The following is a 21203-nucleotide window of genomic DNA, read 5'->3' on the forward strand; positions in this document are numbered from 1 at the left end:
AGAAGGCTGCATCGAGAGCACCGGACACAATAGACAACCCCAGCAGATTCGCAGGTGAAGTGTTGCCTCACGTAGAAGGACAGTTTGGGGCTCTGAATGGAGGTGAATGGACAGGTGTAGCACTTAAGACACTTGCACAGAGGTCGAAATGTATTGTTTGAGTTGATAATTAACTCACCCAAGCCCAAGTATTGTGTGTGTGTGTGTGTGTGTGCGCGCGTGTGCGTGTGTGCATGTGTGCGTGTGTGTGTGTGTGTGTGTGTGTGTGTGTATTGCTAAAAAAAGTTGATTGTGCTCAAAATGGTCCTAGTTGTTGCTGTAATGAGGTATTGATTAGGGTTGTGCGAGCTAATTCAGGAACCGAAAGGTTGAAGGGAAGTAGCTGTTCTTGAACCTGGTGGTGTGGAACTTCAGGCTTCTGTACCTCCTGCCTGATGGCAGCTGTGGGAAGATGGCATGGCCGGGATGGTGGGGATCTCTGATGATGGATATTGCCTTCTTGAAGCAGCACGTCCTGTAGATACTACAGATAAAAATTAGCTTTATTGGTCAAATGTATATCAAAACAGCAAAACATGCAGTAAAATCTGTTGTTTGCATCAATCGCCAACACAGTCCGAGGATGCGCTGGGGGCAGCCCACAAGTGTCTGGCATGAATATAGCATGTCCACCAATCACTAACCCTAATCCACATGACTTTGGAATGCGCTAGGAAACCAGAGGAGAGGAGCACCCAGACAAAATGCACGGGGTCAAGGGAGAATGTATGGACTCCATACAGACAGTGGACGAATTGAACCCAGAATGCTGGTGCTGTAAAGCGTTGTGCTAACCGTTACGCTGCCATTCTGCCACACCATGGTGAGGAAGGATGTATTAACAGAGTCCATCCAGCTTTTTACTGTCAGATTGTCGTGGCAAAACAATTTGCCAACTAATGCCCTTCAGGGCAAGAACCCCTCTGATCTCTTCTCAGCTGAGCTTATGTGGCTCCCAACTCAAGTTGCTCCTCACGCTGTCAGGGCATCTGATGCAGAGTAGGAAATGAAGCAGGGATTCTGTCACTCTGAAATCTATGTTTTAGATCCGAGCGATGTTAAAGCCCATCTGTTCTTGATCCACATGGGCTAGTCATTTTCCAAATCTTCCGTTTGCTGTACAGATGGAGGCTATTTATTTATCCAGTTAAGTTTGTGCTCCTTCCCTTTGTGGTCTTGGACATTGCTCCATCTTTACTCGTTTTTATTCTGAGTTCTGCTCAGCAGAGGTATGCGATTATATGGCTGATTAAGCCCTCATCGAGCTGTGCTGTCAGTTCCATCCTCATCTGCTGAGTGCTACAGATTATTCACCCTCAAGGGTGAGAAGACTGCAGAGATTTACCAGGATGGTGCAGACAAAGGAATCTACCCACAACACTCAGCAGTTCAAGATGTACAAATGGAAACAGAGTTAACATTGCATGTCAAAGACACTTCGAAAGTCAGAGTTCCTTCTTTCCTCCCTCCTCCCTTCCTTCCCTCTTTCCATCCTTCCTTCATTCAATCATTCATCCATTCCTTCCTCTCTTCCTTCCTTTCTTTGTTTTTTCTTTTCTTCCTTCATTCCATCCTCCCTCCCTCCCTTCCGTTCTTCCTTCTCTCCTTTGTTCATTCATTTTTTGTTTCCTTCTTTCCCACCTCCCTTCTTTCTTTCCTTCCCTCCTTTTATTCCTTCTTTCCCTCCTACCTTCCTCCCTTCACTTGTTCTTTCCTTTCTCTTCCCTTCATTTCGTTTCTTATTTCCTTCTTTCTTTAGAGTCATTGAGTCATAGAGCACCTCAGCACAGAAGCAGGCCCATCAGCCCATCTAGTCCGTGCTGAGTTCCATCTAGGGCACCCAGACCATCGCCCTCCAAACCCTTCCCTTCCATGTACCTATCTAAGTTTCTCTTAAATGTTGAAATCAAGTCCATATTCAGCTCTTCCGCTTGCAGCTCATTCCACACTTTCACCACCGTCTGAGTGAAGAAGTTTCCCCTCGCGTTCCCCTTAAACATTTCACCTTTCACCCTTACCACATGATCTCCAGATTTAGTCTTACCCAACCTCAGTGGAAAAAGCCCACTTGCATTTACCCCGTCTATACCTTTCATAATTTTGTATACCTCTATCAAACTTCCACTCATTCTCCTCTGCTCCAGGGATTAAATGCCTAGCCTATTTAAGCTTTCCTTTTAACTCAGCTCCTCAAGTCCCAGCAACATCCTTGTAAACTATCTCTGTACTCTTTAAACTTTATTTACATTTTTCCTGCAGGTAGGTGACCAAAACTGCACGCAATATTCCAAATTAGGCCTCAGCAACATCTTATACAACTTCAACATAGTATGTACTCAATATTTTGATCAATGACGGCCAATGTGCCAAAAGCTTTCTTTACAATCCTATCTACTTGTGACATCTCTTTTAAGGATTTATGAATTTGTATTCCCAGATTCCTCTGTTCTACCCCACTCTTCAGTGTCCTACCTCTCATGTGGTAGTCCTACTCTGGTTTGTCCTTTCAAAATGTGCCTCACACTTGTCCACATTAAATTCTATCAGCCGTTTTCAGCCCTTTCTTCCTTCCTCTCTTCCTTCCTTTGTTCCTTTCTCTCCTCCTTCCTTTTTTCCTTCCTTTCTTTCTTCTTTTCTTCCTTATTTTCTTTCTTTCTTCCTTCCTTTTTCCTTCCTTCCCTCATGCTTTCCTCTCTTCCCCCCTCTTCCTTCCTTTCCTCCTCCTTTCCTTTATTCTTTCGTTCTTTCTCCCCTGTTCTGTGCTAGAGGTGCCCAGCTCCCCCTCCCTCACTATAACAGTTGCTGCTGTACTCTTTTTTCCTGTCTGCAGGGGTTGACATCATGACATAGCGTCTGCAGCTTCTGAAGCTGGTGTCAGCTTCTGTTAAGTGAAGCAGATCAAACTGCAAAAATCAGATAGTTTGTAAGTCAGTCAGACGCTGGTGGTGAGATGAGTAAATCCCACTGGAAAACTCGTGCAGAAACCAGAAACATTACAGAAAGTGAAGATCTGAACTTTACAGAAGTTTGGAGAATGCATACAAAACGCTGAGGAGCTGAGCAAGTCAGGCATTCATGGAGAGGAATAAGCAATTGACATTTCTGGCTGAGATCTCAGTTCCAATCGTCGGCTGCTTCATTGTTGCCAACGATGCTGTCTGACCTGCTGAGTTCCTTCAGCATTTTGTGTGTGTTATTCTGGACTTCCAGCATCTGCAGAATCTTTTGTGTTTATTAAAGCAAACTGCAGAGCGTTGTGGACACAGCTCAGTACATCCATGGAAACCCACCTTCCCTGCAATAACTATCTAAACCTCACTAACTCAAGAAAGCAGCCAACATAATCAAAGATGCCTCGCATGCCAAACACTCTTACCATCAAGCAGAATATGAAAAGCTACAGATCATGATCCTGCTGTTATAAAACTCAAAAAGACCTCTCTCCTGGGAAAAACCCTCAGGCTGCCCACTCTATCCATGCCTCTATCACCATAACAGATGAATGGTAAAGAAGAAATGTAATGGAGGCATTTAAAACCTTGAAGTGATTTGACAGAATGATGAAGAAGAAACTGAGGAAACATCTCTCTCTCCCTTGGTGCTGTCAGAAGATGGTGCTGGAGCAAGGCTTAGTCGATGCAGTTTATGGATTGGACTCTAATTCACTGAAGATGCATTTCTAGACTTTCTGGTCGCACCTTTTTTGTTGTGGGTTTGGGTGATTTTGACCTATAGAACTGGAACACCGAGCTGAGCTGAAATATGCCTTTTGATTCGCTGTTTTATATTTTGTGTTTTTGTTTGATCTTCTTTTGCCATTTGCATAATTTGTGCACGTGGGAGAGGGGCTTGGATGGTTGATGTTTTTTTCTTTGAACAGGTTCCATAGTTTTTCTTTGTTTCATAACTGTGGAGAAGACAAATCTCAGGGCTATATACTGCATACATACTTTGATAATAAATGTACTTTGAATCCTTTGAGAAACTGTTTCTGCTGACTAATGGATTGATCACAAGAGCCGGTGGATTGAAAGTACTTGATAAAAGAATCATTGCTATGAAACATTTATGACACTGTGAGGTTGTATGACCTGTATTTAATAGAGGTTGGAGGCAAAGAGGTGACCTGTCCTGGGGTTGATGGACAATCTGAGCGTGTGAGTGGGTGGGTGGATGGGTGGGAGTGGGGAAGGGACTTGCTTTGCTGTTGTTGTTTTGTTGATGTTGTTCTACTGAGCATATTGGCAGTGTTATGTTTATGCTGTAATATGTGATGAACTTACGGGTTGCCCCCAGCACATGCTGGTTGTTAACACAAACAACGCCTTTCACTGTGTGTTTCGAAGTACATGTGATGAGTAAATCTGAATCTGAATCTCAATCTCAATAATAGCCCTTATACCTAAACACATTCAATGGCCACTTCATCGGGTACCTCCTGTTCCAAATAAAGTAGCCACTAAGTGTATGTTCATGGTCTTCTGCCATAACCCATCTACTTCAACGTTCCAACGGGTTGTGTGTTCAGAGATGCTCTTCTGCACACCACTGTTGTAACTTGAGGTCACATGAGTTATTATCAGTCTGGCCATTTCCCTCTGATGTCTCTCATTGACAAGGTGTTTTCACCCACAGAATGACTGCTCACTAGATAGTTTTTTTTTGTTTTTCACACCATTTCGTGTAAACTCTAGACTGTTGTGCGTAAAAATCCCAGAAGATCAGTGTTTACTCAAACCATCTCTTTTTGCATGAACAATCATTCCGCTGTCAAAGTCACTTAGATCCCATTTCTTCCTCATTCTGATGTTTGGTCTGAGCAACAACTGAACCTCTTGACCATGTCTGCATGCTTTTATGTATTGAATTGCTGCCATGTGATTGGATAATTAGACATTTGCATTAATGAACAGCTGTACAGGTGTAACTAATAAAATGTCCACTGAGTGTATGTAGAGTTATGGCCACTTTCCTCAAAATACTCCCACACTCACCAAGTCCTGTTATAACAACTATGGGATTATTTGAAAGTTATGGCATTGGCCAGTGGGTGGGAAGTGAAACAGAGATCATTTCTTGGACCCAGTTATTTATGACATCGTCCCCGTGCCGAAGAAGTCTTCAGTGTCCTGTCTAAATGACTGCTGTCCCGTTGCACACACATCCATCATCATGAAGTGTTTCGAGAGGCTCGTCATGAGGCACATCAAGACCCTGCTGCCCCCCTCACTGGACCCCCAGCAGTTTGCGTGCCGTCCCAACTGCTCAACAGACGATGCCATTGCCATTACCCTCCACCTGGCCCTAACCCACCTGGACAAAAAAGGCACGTACATTCGAATGCTGTTCATAGACTTCAGTTCAGCATTTAACACAATCATCCCTCAGAAACTGATTGGAAAGCTGAGCCTACTGGGCCTGAACAACTCCCTCTGCAACTGGATCCTAGACTTCCTGACCGGGAGCAGCATCTCCAACACCATCACACTGAGCACGGGGGCTCCCCGGGCTGTGTGCTCAATCCACTGCTGTTCACTGTGTTGACCCACGACTGTGCTGCAACACACAGCTCGAACCACATCATCAAGTTTGCTGATGACACGACCATGGTGGGTCTCATCAGCAAGAATGACGAGTCAGCATACAGAGGGGAGGTACAGTGGCTAATGGACTGGTGCAGAGCCAACAACCTGTCTCTGAACATGAACAAAACAAAATAGATGGTTGTTGACTTCAGGAGGGCATGGAGTCAAGTGTCAAGTCAAGTTTATTGTCATTTCGACCATAATCTGCTGGTACAGTACATAGTAAAAACTAAACAGCGTTCCTCCAGGACCCTGGTGCTACATGAAACAACACAAAACTACACTAGACCATGTGAGACAGCACGAGGCTACACTAGACTACGTAAAACAACATAAAAACTGCACTAGACTACAGACCTGCACAGGACTACATGAAGTGCACAAAACAGTGCAGAGCAGTACAATAATTATATAAACAAGACAATAGGCACAGTAGACAACAAATTACAATATAATAATAAATGACGTAGATGTCAGTCTAGACTCTGAGTATTGAGGAGTCTGATGGCTTGGGGGAAGAAACTGTTGCACAGTCTGGTCGTGAGAGTCCAAATGCTTCGGTACCTTTTGCCAAATGACAGGAGGGAGAAGAGTTTGTGTGAGGGGTGCGTGGGGTCCTTCACAATACTGTTAGCTTTGTGGGTGCAGCGTGTGGTGTAAATGTCTGTAATAGTGGGAAGAGAGACCCCGATGATCTTCTCAGCTGACCTCACTATCAACATTTTCAACATTTCACCATTTCAACATTTCATCATCAGTTCAACATTTTCTTCCAAATTTTAAATCCGCCATGACCAACAACTAGGATATGAAAGGTTTAAAGTTCAAAGTTCAAAGTAACATTTATTATCTGAGTAAGAGTCTCTTATCATACAAGAGGTGTAACTGTCTCAGAGATATGTCTCATTGAGATGTTTATGTTACATGCTTTTGCCACAAATTCATGATTATTTATCATCTTAAAATATTTTATGTAAGGTTTTATTTAAGGACCAGAGTTTAATGGGTCACATGACCAGAGTTTAATAAAAGCATGACTGTGGTATTATGGGTCAGAACCAACATGGAAGCAGAGAAAGACATATGGCCCTAAAATATCCTTATTCTGCATGTGGTCCAAGAGGTGCACATGGTAATTGTTCATTGTTTTATATTGTGTACAATGATGTTGATGTGCCTCTATATGATATGTTTTTAGTGATTTATTTGATTTTAGGACACTTCTGATGTGCTAACATGTTTGGGCCTGTTTATCAGCGGACACTAGCCTGAGAGCCTTTAAAAGACTGAGAGATGTATGTTTCAAACCTTTTATGACTTTTATCTTCTTGTAGTTGTCATGGTGTCTACTGAAGAAAGAGGGAGAGAAATAAAAACAAATCTTCAAAGACATTTGTATGTTGTGTGGCCGTTATTTCATTGGACCGGTGCAGTTAACCAGGGTCAGCATCATTCCACTGATTGAAAGTATTACCACAGATCCCAGTGTGTCCTGAGCCAGTCCACGAATTTGAGACTCATACATGTGTTCAGGAGGCTCCTGTTACCACCTTCACTCCTCGTGTTTTCACTTTGGCGTTTAACGTCCTCCTTCACCCAGTCAATCACCCGGCAGGTTGTTTGATGAGGAAATGGACCCAGAATCTCCTCCAGACCCTGAACTGTCATTGGGGAGCAGAGACCAGCAACAAAAACGGAGAAATATCTCAAATCGCCCAGCTGCCATGCTGTGAGCTTCTGTAAAGAACTTAAAGATATCCCCAGGATGTGTAGTCAGGAACTGTGCCAGTGCAGCTACAAACTCTTGGATAGTGAGGTGTGGGAATGTGTACACCACACACCAGACAGAATTTTCTCTCTCTCCAAAAGTTCCATCAGGAATCTGGACAGGAACTGGGAAGGCTGCAGATTGTACTTGATCAAATCTCCATCCGTAAACACAATCTTCTTCTCAGACACTCCTCTGAAGGCCATCTGACCAACTCTCAGTAACACATCATGGAGTCTTTCAACATCACAGCCGTGGTTTTTCAGGATATTGTAAATATAGTTGGAATATAGTTGGGTGATGGTCTTGGGAACTCGCTGTAGGTTGCCTTCTCTGTTTGTGAAGAAGGGGCCCAGTGCCAGAGCGAGGATCCAACTGTAGGAGGGATTGTACAGCATCTCATTCTCCTCCACGTGTTTGAAAACAGCTGCTGCCACCGTCTGATCTTCAAAATACTTGAAATATTCCTTTCGTTCCTCACCAACAGGATTTCAGCCCAGACACTGATCTCTGCCTTTTCTAATAAATGTAATGCAGAGGGGCGGGTGATCGCCAGCACTGAACACCCTGGGAGCAGCTTGTGCTGAATTAAATGGTACACAACGTCAGACACTTTAGAGGCCTGTTCAAGAGTCTGATAACAGCAGGAGAGAATCTGCCCTTGAACCAGGTGGTACCTGCTTTCTGCCCAATGGGAGGGGAGAAGAGAGAATGTCTGAGGTGGGCGGGTCTTTAGATATGCTGGCCGCTTGACTGAGGTAGTGAGAAGTGTCAGCGGAGTCCTTAAAAGGCTACTGCTTCCTGCGATGTACTGAGCTCTTGTCATGGTCCCGTCTGAACAGTGGCAGGTATCCTGCAACTTTCGGTAAGATGGTGCATTATGCAGTTGCAGTGGCTTCGATGTGATCAACGAAAGGTGCCACTGACCTATTTAAACCTATTTTTAATGATTGCAAGATCCTGCTATACATTAAGAACTTAAAACACTGCAGGTCTACACCATCAACAAGTTGCTCGCTGGTGGAGATTATGAAGGAGTTATGCCACGTGCTGCTGCCTGAGTCGACGGAGGCTTGCAGTCTAACAGCGAGTCGCCTTCATCGTCACTTTTCTTGTAATTGCAAGATGCTTTTGGACTTTGTTAATCTTGATTTGCTGATTTATTGGCTAAGAGCAAAGGCAGATGCAGGGAAGAAGCGTGGCCTTGGTCATAGTTAGGACTAGGCCCGAAGCCACGTTGTCATCTGTCTGCAGCCACCAGGAGAGGCGAGTTGAAGCCGATGAGCACCACTGGGAGAGGTGTGGTGTGGTGTGGCATCCAGGGCTGCCCTCTCAGCACTTTGCTTGGCCGAAGACAAGCTCTGGTGTGGTCAACCGCATTTTTTGGCAGCACTCAATGGACTCTGGGCCTCAAGTCGTGTGGTCACTTATTTTTCAGCCATTGGTAGAGAACCATCCAAGCTGGCGCGCTCCTCCAGGGGCGGCGTGGCACAGCATCGAGGCTGAAGGCAGTGTAGAAACTCTATTGTGACTGAAGATTTCAATGGACCGAAGGGTATATTTTGTATGGTTGTACTTTTACTGATATTCTATATGGGCTTATTGTGTTGTATGTGCAATGACTAAGCCTCAAGCCATGGCGTTGGATGGGGGTGGTGATGGAGGGCATCAGTGGCAGTGTGGTGTGGCATCCAGATCAGAGCCAAACCCTGCTCCTCCCATCCCAGTGTTTGCTCAGCGGGTGACAGCCTCTATTATGTTCGACTGTGGGTTGATGGAGCGAGTTTTTTGAGTCTTTTTTACCATGCACCATTGTGCTTGCTACCTTGTGTGTGCCTTGTACTGCGTTTTGCACCTCGACCCCAGAGTAATGCTCTTCCATTTGGACGTATTCACGGATAATCATCTATGGTTGAATGAATTCAAGTTTTGGCACTCCAATCCCCTGGATTAAGAATCTGATTGCCGATTATCGCCTGCCACACTTCCTCATAAAAACTCTGTACTTCAGTGCTCAACTCGGCGCCCAATTGTAGGAGTTCCATTTCTAGTACTATTGTTTATGATTTTGTTTGTGTCCTCTTGTTTATTTAGAGTCTGAGTTGTTTCTGGACCTTACTCTACATTTGGGTCCACAAATTTTTGCTGCTTTCTGCAGTCATGTGCAGAACAGTTGCCATACCAAACTATTATGTATCCAGACAGTACATTTGCTATGATGCATCAATAAAAAATCAGTAAGGATCAACAGGGACATGCCAAATTTCTTTAGGATGTAAAGGCATTAATGAGCTGCCTTGGTATGACAGCAAAGTGGTTGGACATGGACAGTTAGTTGGTGGTGTTCATACCTACGAACATGAAGCCCTCAGTCTTCTCAACTTCGACACCATTGATGTAGACAGGAGCATGTATCTCCCTTCTTTCTGAAATCAGTGACCAGCTCTTTTGTTGACGTTGCAGGAAAGGCTGTTGTCATGATGCCATGTCACCAAGACCCTCATCACCTTCCTGTACTCTGACTCATGGCTATTTGAGAAATGGCCCACCGCAGTGGTGTCATCTTGTCCATGGAGGTGCAGCAGAATCTGGGCATGCAGTTGTGACTCTAGGTGACTCAGAGCAGGAGGCAGGGTGTAAGGTATCCAAGTTTGCCGATGACACAGAAAAGGTTATTGGCAAAAGAAAAGGTGATAGGTTGAATCAGTGGGTGAAAATTTGACATGTGGAGTTGGGGGAAGTGTGAATTCATTGACTTTGGTAAGAGGAATCTAAAAGCAGACCGTTATCTAAATGAAGAAACATAGTTGGTAAATCAAGTACAGAAAGATTGAGTATTCCTGTGCATGAATTGCTAAAGGTCGGCTGGCAGTTACTGCAAATGATTAGGAAGGCAAGTGGTGTATTGGCCTTTATTGCAAGAGAAAATGAGAGTACAAGTCGGGAAGTGTTGTTAGAGTAACACGTACAAAATGCTGCTGGAACTCAGCAGGTCAGGCAGCATTGACTGGAAGGAATAAAGAGTTGATGTTTAGGAGCAGGACCCTTCATCAGGAATTTATTCATTTCCACAGATAATGCCTGACCTGCTTCATTCCTCCAGCACTTAGTGTGTGTCACTCTCGACTTCCAGCATCTCAAAGTTCAAAGCTTGAAGTTAATTTATTAACAAAGTATGTATAGCATTGAGATTCAGCCAACATTATACAACCTTGAGATTCATCTCCTGATAGGCAGCCATGAAACAAAGAATCCAAAAAGAACAGATAAAAAATAGAAGACCATCAAATGTGCAGAGAAAGAAAAGCAAATCATGCCAACAATAAATACAAATAAACAGCGTTCTGAACAGAAGTCCACTGAAAGAGTCTATCCACAGAACTTCAGTGCAGAGTGGAGCAGCAAACTGAATCAACCCTGACTTCAGGCTTCAACACCTTGATCTTTTCAGTCTGGCCCAGCACCTAAATCACCGTCCAAACATCGGGTTCAGTCACCTCGATACCCCATGCTGCCTGGAGCACGCCACCTCATTTGAGACTTTACTTGCCCTTTCTGATTTGGCCCAGTGCTTAAATCAATCGAATTCTCAGTGACAGGCTCACATCCTCGCCTCACCTTGGTTCTGCCGTGTCTGCAGTATCTCCCGTGTTGATGAAGTGCTGCTCAGGGTATATGTAATACACTGTACATGCAGGTTCCCTTGATTTAATAAAGGATACACTGGTGCTTAGCACAGCCCAGAAGAGATTTATTATACTAATTATTGTAGGTCCTTACTCCAAAGAATATAGAGTTGAGAATCAGGTTTACTATCACTGACATTTGGTGTGAAATGTGTTGTTTTGTGGCACAGTACAGTGCAGAGGCATAAAAATTAATATAAATTACAAAATAAATAAATAGTGTAAAATAAATAGAATGATAAGATAGTATTAACAGGGTCTTGGATGGTTCAGTAAACTGATTAGGGAGGGGAAGGATTTGTTCCTAAGTCAATGAACGTGGTTTCTCAGAGTCTTGTACTTCCTCCCCGCAGGTAAAAATGAGAAGAGAGCATGTCGTGGATGATGAAGGTTCTTAGTGATGGATGCCTGCTCTTGAGGAAACACCTGTTAAAAACGTCCTCGATGTTGGGGAGGGTGCTGCTAGTGATGGAGCATGCGGAGTCTGCAACCCTCTGCCCCTTTGGCGATCCTGTGCATCAGTGTCTCCATACCAGGTGGTGGTGCAGCCAATCAGAATGCTCGCCACTGTACCTCTATGGAAATTTCCTAGAGTCTTTGATGGCATCCGAATCTTCTCAGACATCCTAATGAAGTCGAGCCAGTGCTGTGCCTTGTTCGTGATTGCATCAATTTGTTGGTCCCAGGATAGACACTCAGAAATGTTGATATCCAGGAACTTGAAATTGCCCACCCTCTCTACCACCGTACTGACCCCTCAATGAGGACTGGTGTGTGTTTTCCCAACGTCCCATTCATGAAGTCCACAATCATTTTCCCTGTTCTTACTGACACTAAGAACAAGGTTGTTATTGCAACCCCGCTCTACCAGCTGAGGGGTGCTCAGCAGTGAGCAGTCTGCTGTGATCATACTGAATGGTGGGACAGTCCTGGGCTGATGAAGGGTCTCAGCCCAAACCATTGACTGTTTATTCATTTCCTGAGTTCCTTCAGTATTTTGTGTGTATTATCCTGCTCCACCCATTTTCTTGTATCCTTGTGTTCTAAATGTCAGCCCAATAGTGCATAATCTGAGACATACCGATTATGGCAGAGGTGAAAGTCATGAAGATGATTCAGGAAGGAGTCACAGGAGACGACTTTGTGATTTGAACAGAGATAGTATGAGGGAGGAAATCTTCAGAATATACAAGTCAGTGTGAAAGTAGAACACTTTTTATTACTCTAATGAACTTGAGGAAAAGTTTAAAGTGATGCATGCCAAACATGGGCAAGCGGGACTGGCGTGGATATCATTGACCAGTTAGGCTGTTTTCATACAGTATGACATGATAACTCTATGACTCTATGCTAAAGAGTCCTGCTTAGAGCACAGTTGGAATTTTATTTTATTTTATTTGGAGATAAAGCACGGAAAAGGCCTTCCCGGTCCACCTAGCAAACCACCAATTTACCCCAGCCTAATCACCATTCAATTACCCCTCTAACCTGTCTGTCTTTGGATGGTGGAGGAAGCCAGAGCACCTGGAGGAAACCCACTCGCGCATGGGAAAGAACATACAAACCTGATTACAGAGGATGAGGAACTGATCTCCAATCTCCGACGCTCCAAGCTGTAACAGCATTGCACACGCTACCGTAGCACCTCGTATTACATTATGTTCAGTTCTGGTTGCCTCATTAAAGGAGGAGCATGGAAACATTAGAGAGGGTGCAGAGGAGATCTACCAGGATGCTGCTTGGATTAGTGAGCCTCCAGTCTGACAAACAACTCACGACCATCAAGATTCAATAGTCAAATACATTTATTATCAAAGAATGTTTAACTAAACAACCTTGAGATTTGCATGCTCACAGGTAGCCACAAAGCAAGAAACTCAAAAGATTAATTAAAGAAAAAAGAATAAAAATAAAGATAAAAGAGCAACACCCAATGCTCAAGAGCAAAAGACACAAAACATGCAAACAATTGAAGCGAACGACAACAGCATTCCGAACCAAATTGAGTCCTCAGTTCCGAACCCTGGAGCAGCCCGGAGTAGGCCCAAAGCCTCACTTACCAGTTCATCATCTTAGTGGGCATAGAGCACAGCAGGTGGGCAGTCTTCATAGCTTCAGCACCATGGAGAGAGGAGTAACCATTGCGGAAAGCGAGCAAAATCATCTCACAAATGGTTCAAAAGATTCTGTTTATTATCAGAGAATGTATACAGTATACAACCTGAAATACTTGTCTGTGCAGACATCCACAAAAACAGAAGAACCTTAAAATAATGAATGATAGAAAAATGTTACAACCTCAAAGTCCCCTCCCCTTCCCCTACACAAGCATCAGCAAGCATTAACAATCAATCTCCCCCCCCCCACCCATCTCAGCAAAACAAGTTTTTGCACCCACCACCCTCCAAGTAAGAGCAAAGCACCAAAAGAGAGACCATGATCTGCAGTCGATAAAATCTATGGTTTACCCAACAGGTCGACATACCACACGCTCTCTTTCTCACTAACAAGAGACAGAGAGGTGGCACCCATTTCACAGCAAAAGGAAAGATTGACAATAGCTGTTACAGTGTCAGTCTTGAGAATCTGCAGCAAACTCTCCCCACCATAGGGAGAGGGAGAGGGAGGGAGGGAGAGAGAGAGAGAGAGAGATTGCTCGACTACAGGGACCTCTGTCAACACATGTGCCACAGTGAAATCCTGAGATTTCTTCTCCCATGATGCCTCAGAGGCAACAACGAACTGGTCATCCAGAGGGCCCCGCAGGGACACACCCCAGAGGCGGCATCTTCTGAGCTGCACCTGGAGAATGTCGGAAAACAGCCAGCCAGCGAGCTCCAGGAGCGGGAACTCATCCACAATGAAAAATCACGGGTTTTGAGTGCCGTTGCAGATCAGGACCTCAATAGCACTCCAACCAACATGAAAAGGGAAAAAAGAGACATGAAAGAGAGGAATTTAAACTGTTTCTGCAGATGAGGTTGAAGAGACAGCCACTTGGTGCCTTTTTAACTCCGTCCCAGATCTCGACACCCTGTCTTTTCAGTCAGTGTTTAAACTGCCCAAGCACAGGAACAGTGGCAAAAGACTCCAGTACCCTAGCGAGAGGAGTGAACATCACAGAGTGAGTGAAATTGGCTTTCACCTCCAATCTGGACCAGCGTTTAAATTGCAAACACGAGGAAATCGGCCCAAAACGTCGACAGCGCTTCTCCCTATAGATGCTGCCTGGCCTGCTGTGTTCCACCAGCATTTTGTGTGTGTCAGCGTTTAAATTGTCTGTTTGGCTGCCAGTGGATAGTGGTGTTCCACAGGAGTCTGTGATGGGACAGATTCTTTTTATGTTATATGTTAATAACTTGGATGATGGAATTGATGGCTTTGTTGCAAAGTTTGCAGACACAATGAAGATAGGTGGAGGACAGGTAGTTTTGAGGAAGTAGAAAAGTTACAGAAGGACTGAGACAGATCAGGAGAATGGGCAAAGAAATGGCAGATGGAAAATTTGTGTCAGGAAGTGTATGGTCTTGCATTTGGTTGAAGAAATGAAAGGGTTGACTATTTTCTAAATGGAGAAAAAATACAAAAAACTGAAGTGCAATGGGACTTGGGAGTCCTTGTGCAGGATTCCCTAAAGATTAATTTACAGGTTGAGGAAGGCAAATGCAGTGTTAGCATTCATTTCAAGAGGACTAGAATATAAAAACAAGGATGTAATGTTGAGACTTTATAAAGCTCTGCTGAGGCCTCACTTGGAGTATTGTCAGCAGTTTTGGACCCCTTATCTTAGAAAGGATGTGCTGAAACTGGAGAAGGTTCAAAGGAGGTTCACAAAAATGATTCCAGGTTTGAATGGCTTGTCATACGATGAGTGTTTGATGGCTCTGGGCCTGCATATACTAGAATTCAGAAGAACGAGGGGTGACTTCATTGAAGCCTATCAAATGGTGAAAGGCCATGAAAGATTGTTGTAGAGAGGATGTTTCCAATGATGGGAGAGTCAAAGACCAGAGGACACAACCTCAGGACAGAAGGCTGTCCTTTTAGAATGGAGTTGAGGAGGAATTTCTTTAGCCAGAGAGTGATGAATCTGTGGAATTCTTTGCCACTGGCAGCTGTGGAGGCCAAGTCTTTATGTATATTTAAGGAAGAGGTTAATAGATTCCTGATTGGTCAGAGCATGAAGGGATGTGGGGAGAATGCAAAAGACTGTGGCTGAGAGGAAAATTGGATCAGCCATGATGAAATGACAGATTAGTCTCGATGGGCCAAATGGCCTAATTCTGCTCCTGTATCTTATGGTCTAACAAGCTGACAGGAAACTTCATTTCCTGGCCAGTCCCCTTGTGTAGAGAAACTCCTGTGCCTAGTGTCGCTTTATGGACACACAATTACCGTAGATTCCGGACTACAGAGCGCACCTGATTAAAAGCCGCTGGCTCTAATTTTAGAAATAAAATCAATTTTTTACTTGTACAGGCCGCACCGGATTTTCGGCCGCAGGTGTCCCACGTTGTAATATGAGATATTTACACAGAAAGATATTACACGTGAGGATTTTTTAACTTTTAATTAAATCCATATGGTAACATAAACAAATACATATTGCAAATGCTTTTTTTCGAACCGTGCCTGTAACGCGGCTACTTTTAAATATACGTTGTGTATACTTCTTTACTGAACAACATTCCAATATCTCCTAACGACTGGTAAAAAATATATATACTGCAGCCTACCAGGAAAAGTTATTGATCGCCTTTAACTTAAAAGCAGCGTTTTCGCTCCGCCGCTCGCCCCCCTCCTTCCCGTTTATCGCAAACCGGTATCCCACAAGACGCGGCGAAACCGGGTGTGACGTCATAGCATCCCGCGATGTAGTACAGAAAACAAATATAGTTAAAACAGTTCTAACTTTAACTAACAAATGAATTACTAAGCAAAAATATTATAAACTAAATAACTGCCATAAAGGCAGCACAATGCTTTTCTTCGAGTGTTTTCCATGTTGATGAGGGTGAGTACAAATGACTGATTTACAATAATTTAATTGTGAAAGTGCGCTTGATTTATCGTACAATTTCATTGGACCTCTGTGAACTACTCATCAATTTTATTGGTCTACTGTTACGAGGCAAAATGTTTTTGGCGGCATGAAAAAAAATAATGCATTAGCCGCTCCGTATTAAAGGCTGCAGAGTTCAAAGCTGTTCAAAATGTGGGAAAAAAGTAGCGGCTTAAAATCCGGAATCTACGGTAATCAATGTATGTAATCTATCGTACGTATGTAATCTGTGTTAAAGTCTTAGGCACCCTTGAATTTTTTTTTATGGTTTCAGATGTTCTGGCCTCTACAGAACCCTGATCTTCACATCATCAATGCTGTCTGGGATCACCTGGAGAGGCCGAAGTGAGCAAAACAGCTAAAGTCTGCAGAAGAACAGTGATAAGTTCTCCAAGATGCTTGGAACGACCTTCCAGCTGATTTTCCTATAAAACTGCACAACAGTATACCTAACAGAATTGATGCAGAATTGACGACAAAGAGTGGGTCACACCAAATATTGATTTGATTCACTTTTATACTGTTTACTGCTCTTTATAGTATTTTTTAATATTTAGAAACTTCATTATTTTTGAAAGTATCTTCGCTTTACATAATTTTTCAAAATGTGCCTAAGACTTTTGCACAGTACTGTATATATTTATATTATGGTGTTCTTTACCTTATTGTGTTTTTTTGGACTGCATCGGATCCAGAGTGACAATTATTTCATTAGCAAACACGAGGAAATCTGCAGATGCTGGAGATTCAAACAACACACACAAAATGCTGGTGGAACACAGCAGGCCAGGCAGCATCTATAAGGAGAAGCACTGTCGAAGTTTCTGGCCGAGACCCTTCATCAGGACTAATCGAAAGGAAAGCTAGTAAGAGATTTGAAAGTAGTGGGGGGAGGGGGAAATGCAAAATGATAGGAGAAGACCAGAGGGGGTGGGATGAAGCTAAGAGCTGGAAAGGTGATGGCGAAAGTGATACAGAGCTGGAGAAGGGAAAGGATCATGGGATAGGAGGCCTCAGGAGAAAGAAAGGGGGAGGGGGGGAACACCAGAGGGAGATGAAGAACAGGCATTGAATGGTGGTCAGGGAGGAAGTGTAAGGGCAGGTGTAGTACTTGTTCCACTTACAAGGATAAGTGCCAGGAGGGAGATCGGTGGGAAGGGATGGGGGGGATGAGTGGACAAGGGAGTCATGTAGGGTGCGATTTTTTCATTCTCCTTTTACACCTGAGGACTGGAAATGACACCAAACAATCTTAAATCTTGAACTTTGGATCTTGAATTGTCATTTAACAATTTTTGCACTAACTCATTTTGCACTGCTATACTCCACAGCATTCTGTAATGAATGATGGTGCCAGACAGGGTGCTTCGAGTATCTCAGAAACCTTGCTGATCTCCTGTTTTTTTGATGTTAGTAATGAGAAGAGGGCATGTCCAGGATTGTGAGCGTCCCTAATAATGTATGCCACCTTATTAATGCGTCACCTTTGAAGATGTCCTCTACGGTGTCCCGTGATGGAGCTGGCAGAGTTTACAACCCTCTGCAGCTTTTTCCAGTCCTGTGCATTGGTGCCTCCACAGCAGTTAGAATACTCTCTACAGTACATCTGAGGATTTTATTAGTGACTTAATGAAATACAGTCTCGGGCCATTTTTCTATTTTTGCCACTAACTGATTGACTTGGGACTTCCCAGGTGACAATTCCACCCACCTCCGTCCCCACCCTCGGCACTGCCACCTCCCCACCCAACCTCCCACTGTACACTCATTGCTGTTCCTATGTGACACACCCAAAATGCTGGAAGAACTCAACAGGACAGGCAGCATCTATGGAGAGGAATAAACAATGAAAAGGGCTGAGATCCTTCTTCAGGACTCTGACTCATCAGGATTCATGAGTCAATAAGCAGGGTCTCAGCCTGAAATGTCGATGGTTTATGCTCCTCTATAGATGCTGCCGGACCTGCTGAGTCCTTCCAGCATTTTGTGTGTGTTACTCTGGATTTTCAGCATTTGCAGAATCTCTTGTGTACCATTCCTCCAGCTCTTTAATAGGAATCGTGAACAAGTGATACAACAATTTTCATTCCTATCCCCAGTCCCATTCTTACATGTCGGTCAATGGCCTCCTCTTCAATTCCCCACTCTGACCTCTTAACCTCTTCTCTTCACCTGCCTATCACCTCCCACTCCTTCTTACCTTTCTCCCACAGTTAACTCTCCTCTGCTATCAGGTTCCTTCTACTACAGCCCTTTGCCTTTTCCACCTATCACCTCCCAGCTTCTTTCTTCACCCCCTTCTCACCCACCTGGCTTCAGCTATCACCTTCTAGGTTATACTCCTTCCCTTCCCCCCAGCTTTTTATTCTGGCTTCTTCCCCCTTCCTTTCCAGTCCTGATGAAGGATCTCGGCCCGAAACATTGACTGTTTATTCATTTCCATAGATACCACGTGACCCGCTGAGTTCCTCCAGCATTTTGTGTGTGTTGCTCTGGATTTCCAGCATCTGGAGAATCTCTTGTGTATCTATTCCTACGGCTCATTAATAAGACTTGTAAACAAGTGGGTGCAAAATAGCAACGTATATGATTTTATTTTACATCATTCTCAGAAAGATTAGCTCTGTAAAATATGCAGTGTGATAATTAATTAAGACATCAAAAAAAAAACTTGGCTGTGAGCCACATGCAGATGTTCTAAGTGGCCGGATATGATTAGTAGTGATATTTCATGATTCTGAGGGCTTTTAGCCAGTGGTGAGATGTGATGTTCTGTCTCCAGGAAGGTGCCAGGTTTTGATCTATTGACTGAACAGACGCAAGGAAAAGAGCACTGCTCGACCTTCTGTCGAAGAGTCAGTGAAGGCAGGAGGGCAGAAAGCCTGGTGTGCCAGAGCAGTCACGTAGCATTGATGTCAATCTTTGATGCAATGCTCTCTGTGACCACCGACATCCCAACACAATGCATCATAATAACTGCTAGAGTGATCTTCTCTGTGATTCTTCACCTTGCTCTGAACTCTTACTTGCATTCTGAAACTGAACCGGCTTCCTGGTGCATTAACCATTCAGTTACCATGTCATGGGAAGGTTTGAATAGAGGGCAAGTAGGTTCCCAATGGTGCAAATCAGAATCAGGTTTATAATCACTGACCTATGTCATGAAACTTGTTGTTTAGTGGCAGCAGTGCAGTAAATACAATATACTATAAATTATAATAAGGTATACACATACATAGTAAAAAATAGTGAGGTAGTGTCCATGGGTTCATTGTCCATTCAGAAATCTGATGGTGGAGGGGAAGAAGCTGTTCCTGAAACATTGAGTGTGTGTCTTCAGGCTCCTGTCCCTCCTCCCTGATGGTGGCAATGAGAAGAGGGCACGTCCTGGGTGGTGAGAGTCTTTAATGATGGATGCCATGGGAAGACTTGGATTGCCCAGGTCATTTGACATGACGTATTCTGTTGATGATAATGAAACAGAATAGGTGGAGCCTTTTTCGCAGGATAGTAATGTCAAATATTAAAGTTCATAACATTAAGGTAGGAATGGGAATGTTTGAAGGATTAGCTTAATTTATCACATATACATTGAAACACATATTGAAATGTGTCATTTGCATTAACGACCAATACAGTCCGAGGATGTGCAGGGGCAGCCTGCGAATATCGCCATGCTTGAGCACCAGCATAACATGCCCACAACTCAATAACCCTAACAACGCATTCTTTTAACAAGAGAATACTATTAGATCAAAAAATCCATGTTAGTACCTGGTCAAATTCTAGAGTGCTGCCATAAATTAATTTCAAGTAATTAAATTAAAGTTAATCTCAGTAAGAGTGCCACTGGAGTTACAGAATTGTTGGAGAAGCCCATGTAGTTCACTAACATCCTTTGGGAAGGGAAATCCTTTGTTCTTATCATTGATTGACATATGGAAGAAAGAATATAAAAGCAAGGATGATCACAAACTCCTAAGGAAGTAGAAGCGTTACTGTGCTTTCTTCGTAATTGCATTTACAGGACAGGTCCTCCAAAATAAAACCAGTGGGGAATTTAAAGTTGCTGACTCTCTCCATCTCTGATCCCCTGATGAGGACTGGCTCATGGACCTCCAGTTTCCTCCTCCTGAAGTCAATAACCAGCTCCTTGGTTTTGCAGACAATGAGTGAGAGGTTGTTGTGATGGCGCCACTCATGGTGATTTTCAATCTCCCTCCTATACGTTGATTTGTCACCACCTTTGATTCAGCTTACAACAGTGATGGCATCAGCAAACTTGAATATGACTTTGGAGATGTGCTTGGAGGGGCTAAGCACACAGCCTTGTGACACATCTGTGCTAATGGAGATCATGTAGAAGATGTTATTGCCAATCATTACTGGATAAAATGAATAGCTCCTTTTCCTTTCTTTTATGTTCAATGGGAAGTGTAGACAGAGCCCATGGTGGAGAGGCTGGTCTTCCTGATGGACTGAGTGTGTCCATAACCTTGCAGTTCCTTGCAGTCCTGTGGTAGACTGAAGGGAATATTTATGCATTGGAGGTGGGTCATAAATACAGAGTGTGGCTGAATTTGCTGATGTCTTTGGTGAGCAGATAAGGCCAGTAACTTTGTGGCAAAAGTATCTCGTGTATTTTACTTTCATTAATATTGGATGATCCCCTGGTGCACATCAATGAATGTGACAAAGTATTTAATGAAAATTCTGTTTGTGCCCTGATAAAATATTTAAACATGATCCTCTTGACTAAACAATGACTCAATACAAAGCTGCCACTTGTGCTCCGAGGGCAAATCTTCCAAAGAGATGAGAACATATCTACGCTGAAAACCTGCTACTGACCTGTGTTTTTTGCTAGTGTGCAAATACACTGAAAGAAGCTGAGACTGATCAGTTTTTTAATTAGTTTACAACTACACTGGAAGATGGGGCTCATCGGCAATGGTTAACAGCTCATGTAGGAGAAGGGAAACTCTGATCTTAAACATCCATTGACTTGCTATACCCACTCATGGGGCAAAGAAAAATCTGGAAGACGAGTCCCTAAGGCAGTC

At 43.6% G+C, this 21203-nt stretch overlaps 1 long non-coding RNA gene across 1 annotated transcript in view; it reads left to right on the plus strand.

Annotated features, from left to right (window-relative positions):
* The first annotated feature begins 16051 nt into the window (after positions 1–16051).
* Positions 16052–21203, plus strand: part of LOC140728780 (uncharacterized) — an 89529-nt gene continuing 84377 nt past the window's right edge. The window contains exon 1 of the long non-coding RNA XR_012099185.1: positions 16052–16092. This is a non-coding gene — a long non-coding RNA (uncharacterized lncRNA). The remainder of the gene's footprint in view (positions 16093–21203) is intronic.

The sequence above is a fragment of the Hemitrygon akajei genome, chromosome 6, assembly GCF_048418815.1.
Source record: "Hemitrygon akajei chromosome 6, sHemAka1.3, whole genome shotgun sequence".
In the NCBI taxonomy this organism is placed as follows: Eukaryota; Metazoa; Chordata; class Chondrichthyes; order Myliobatiformes; family Dasyatidae; genus Hemitrygon; species Hemitrygon akajei.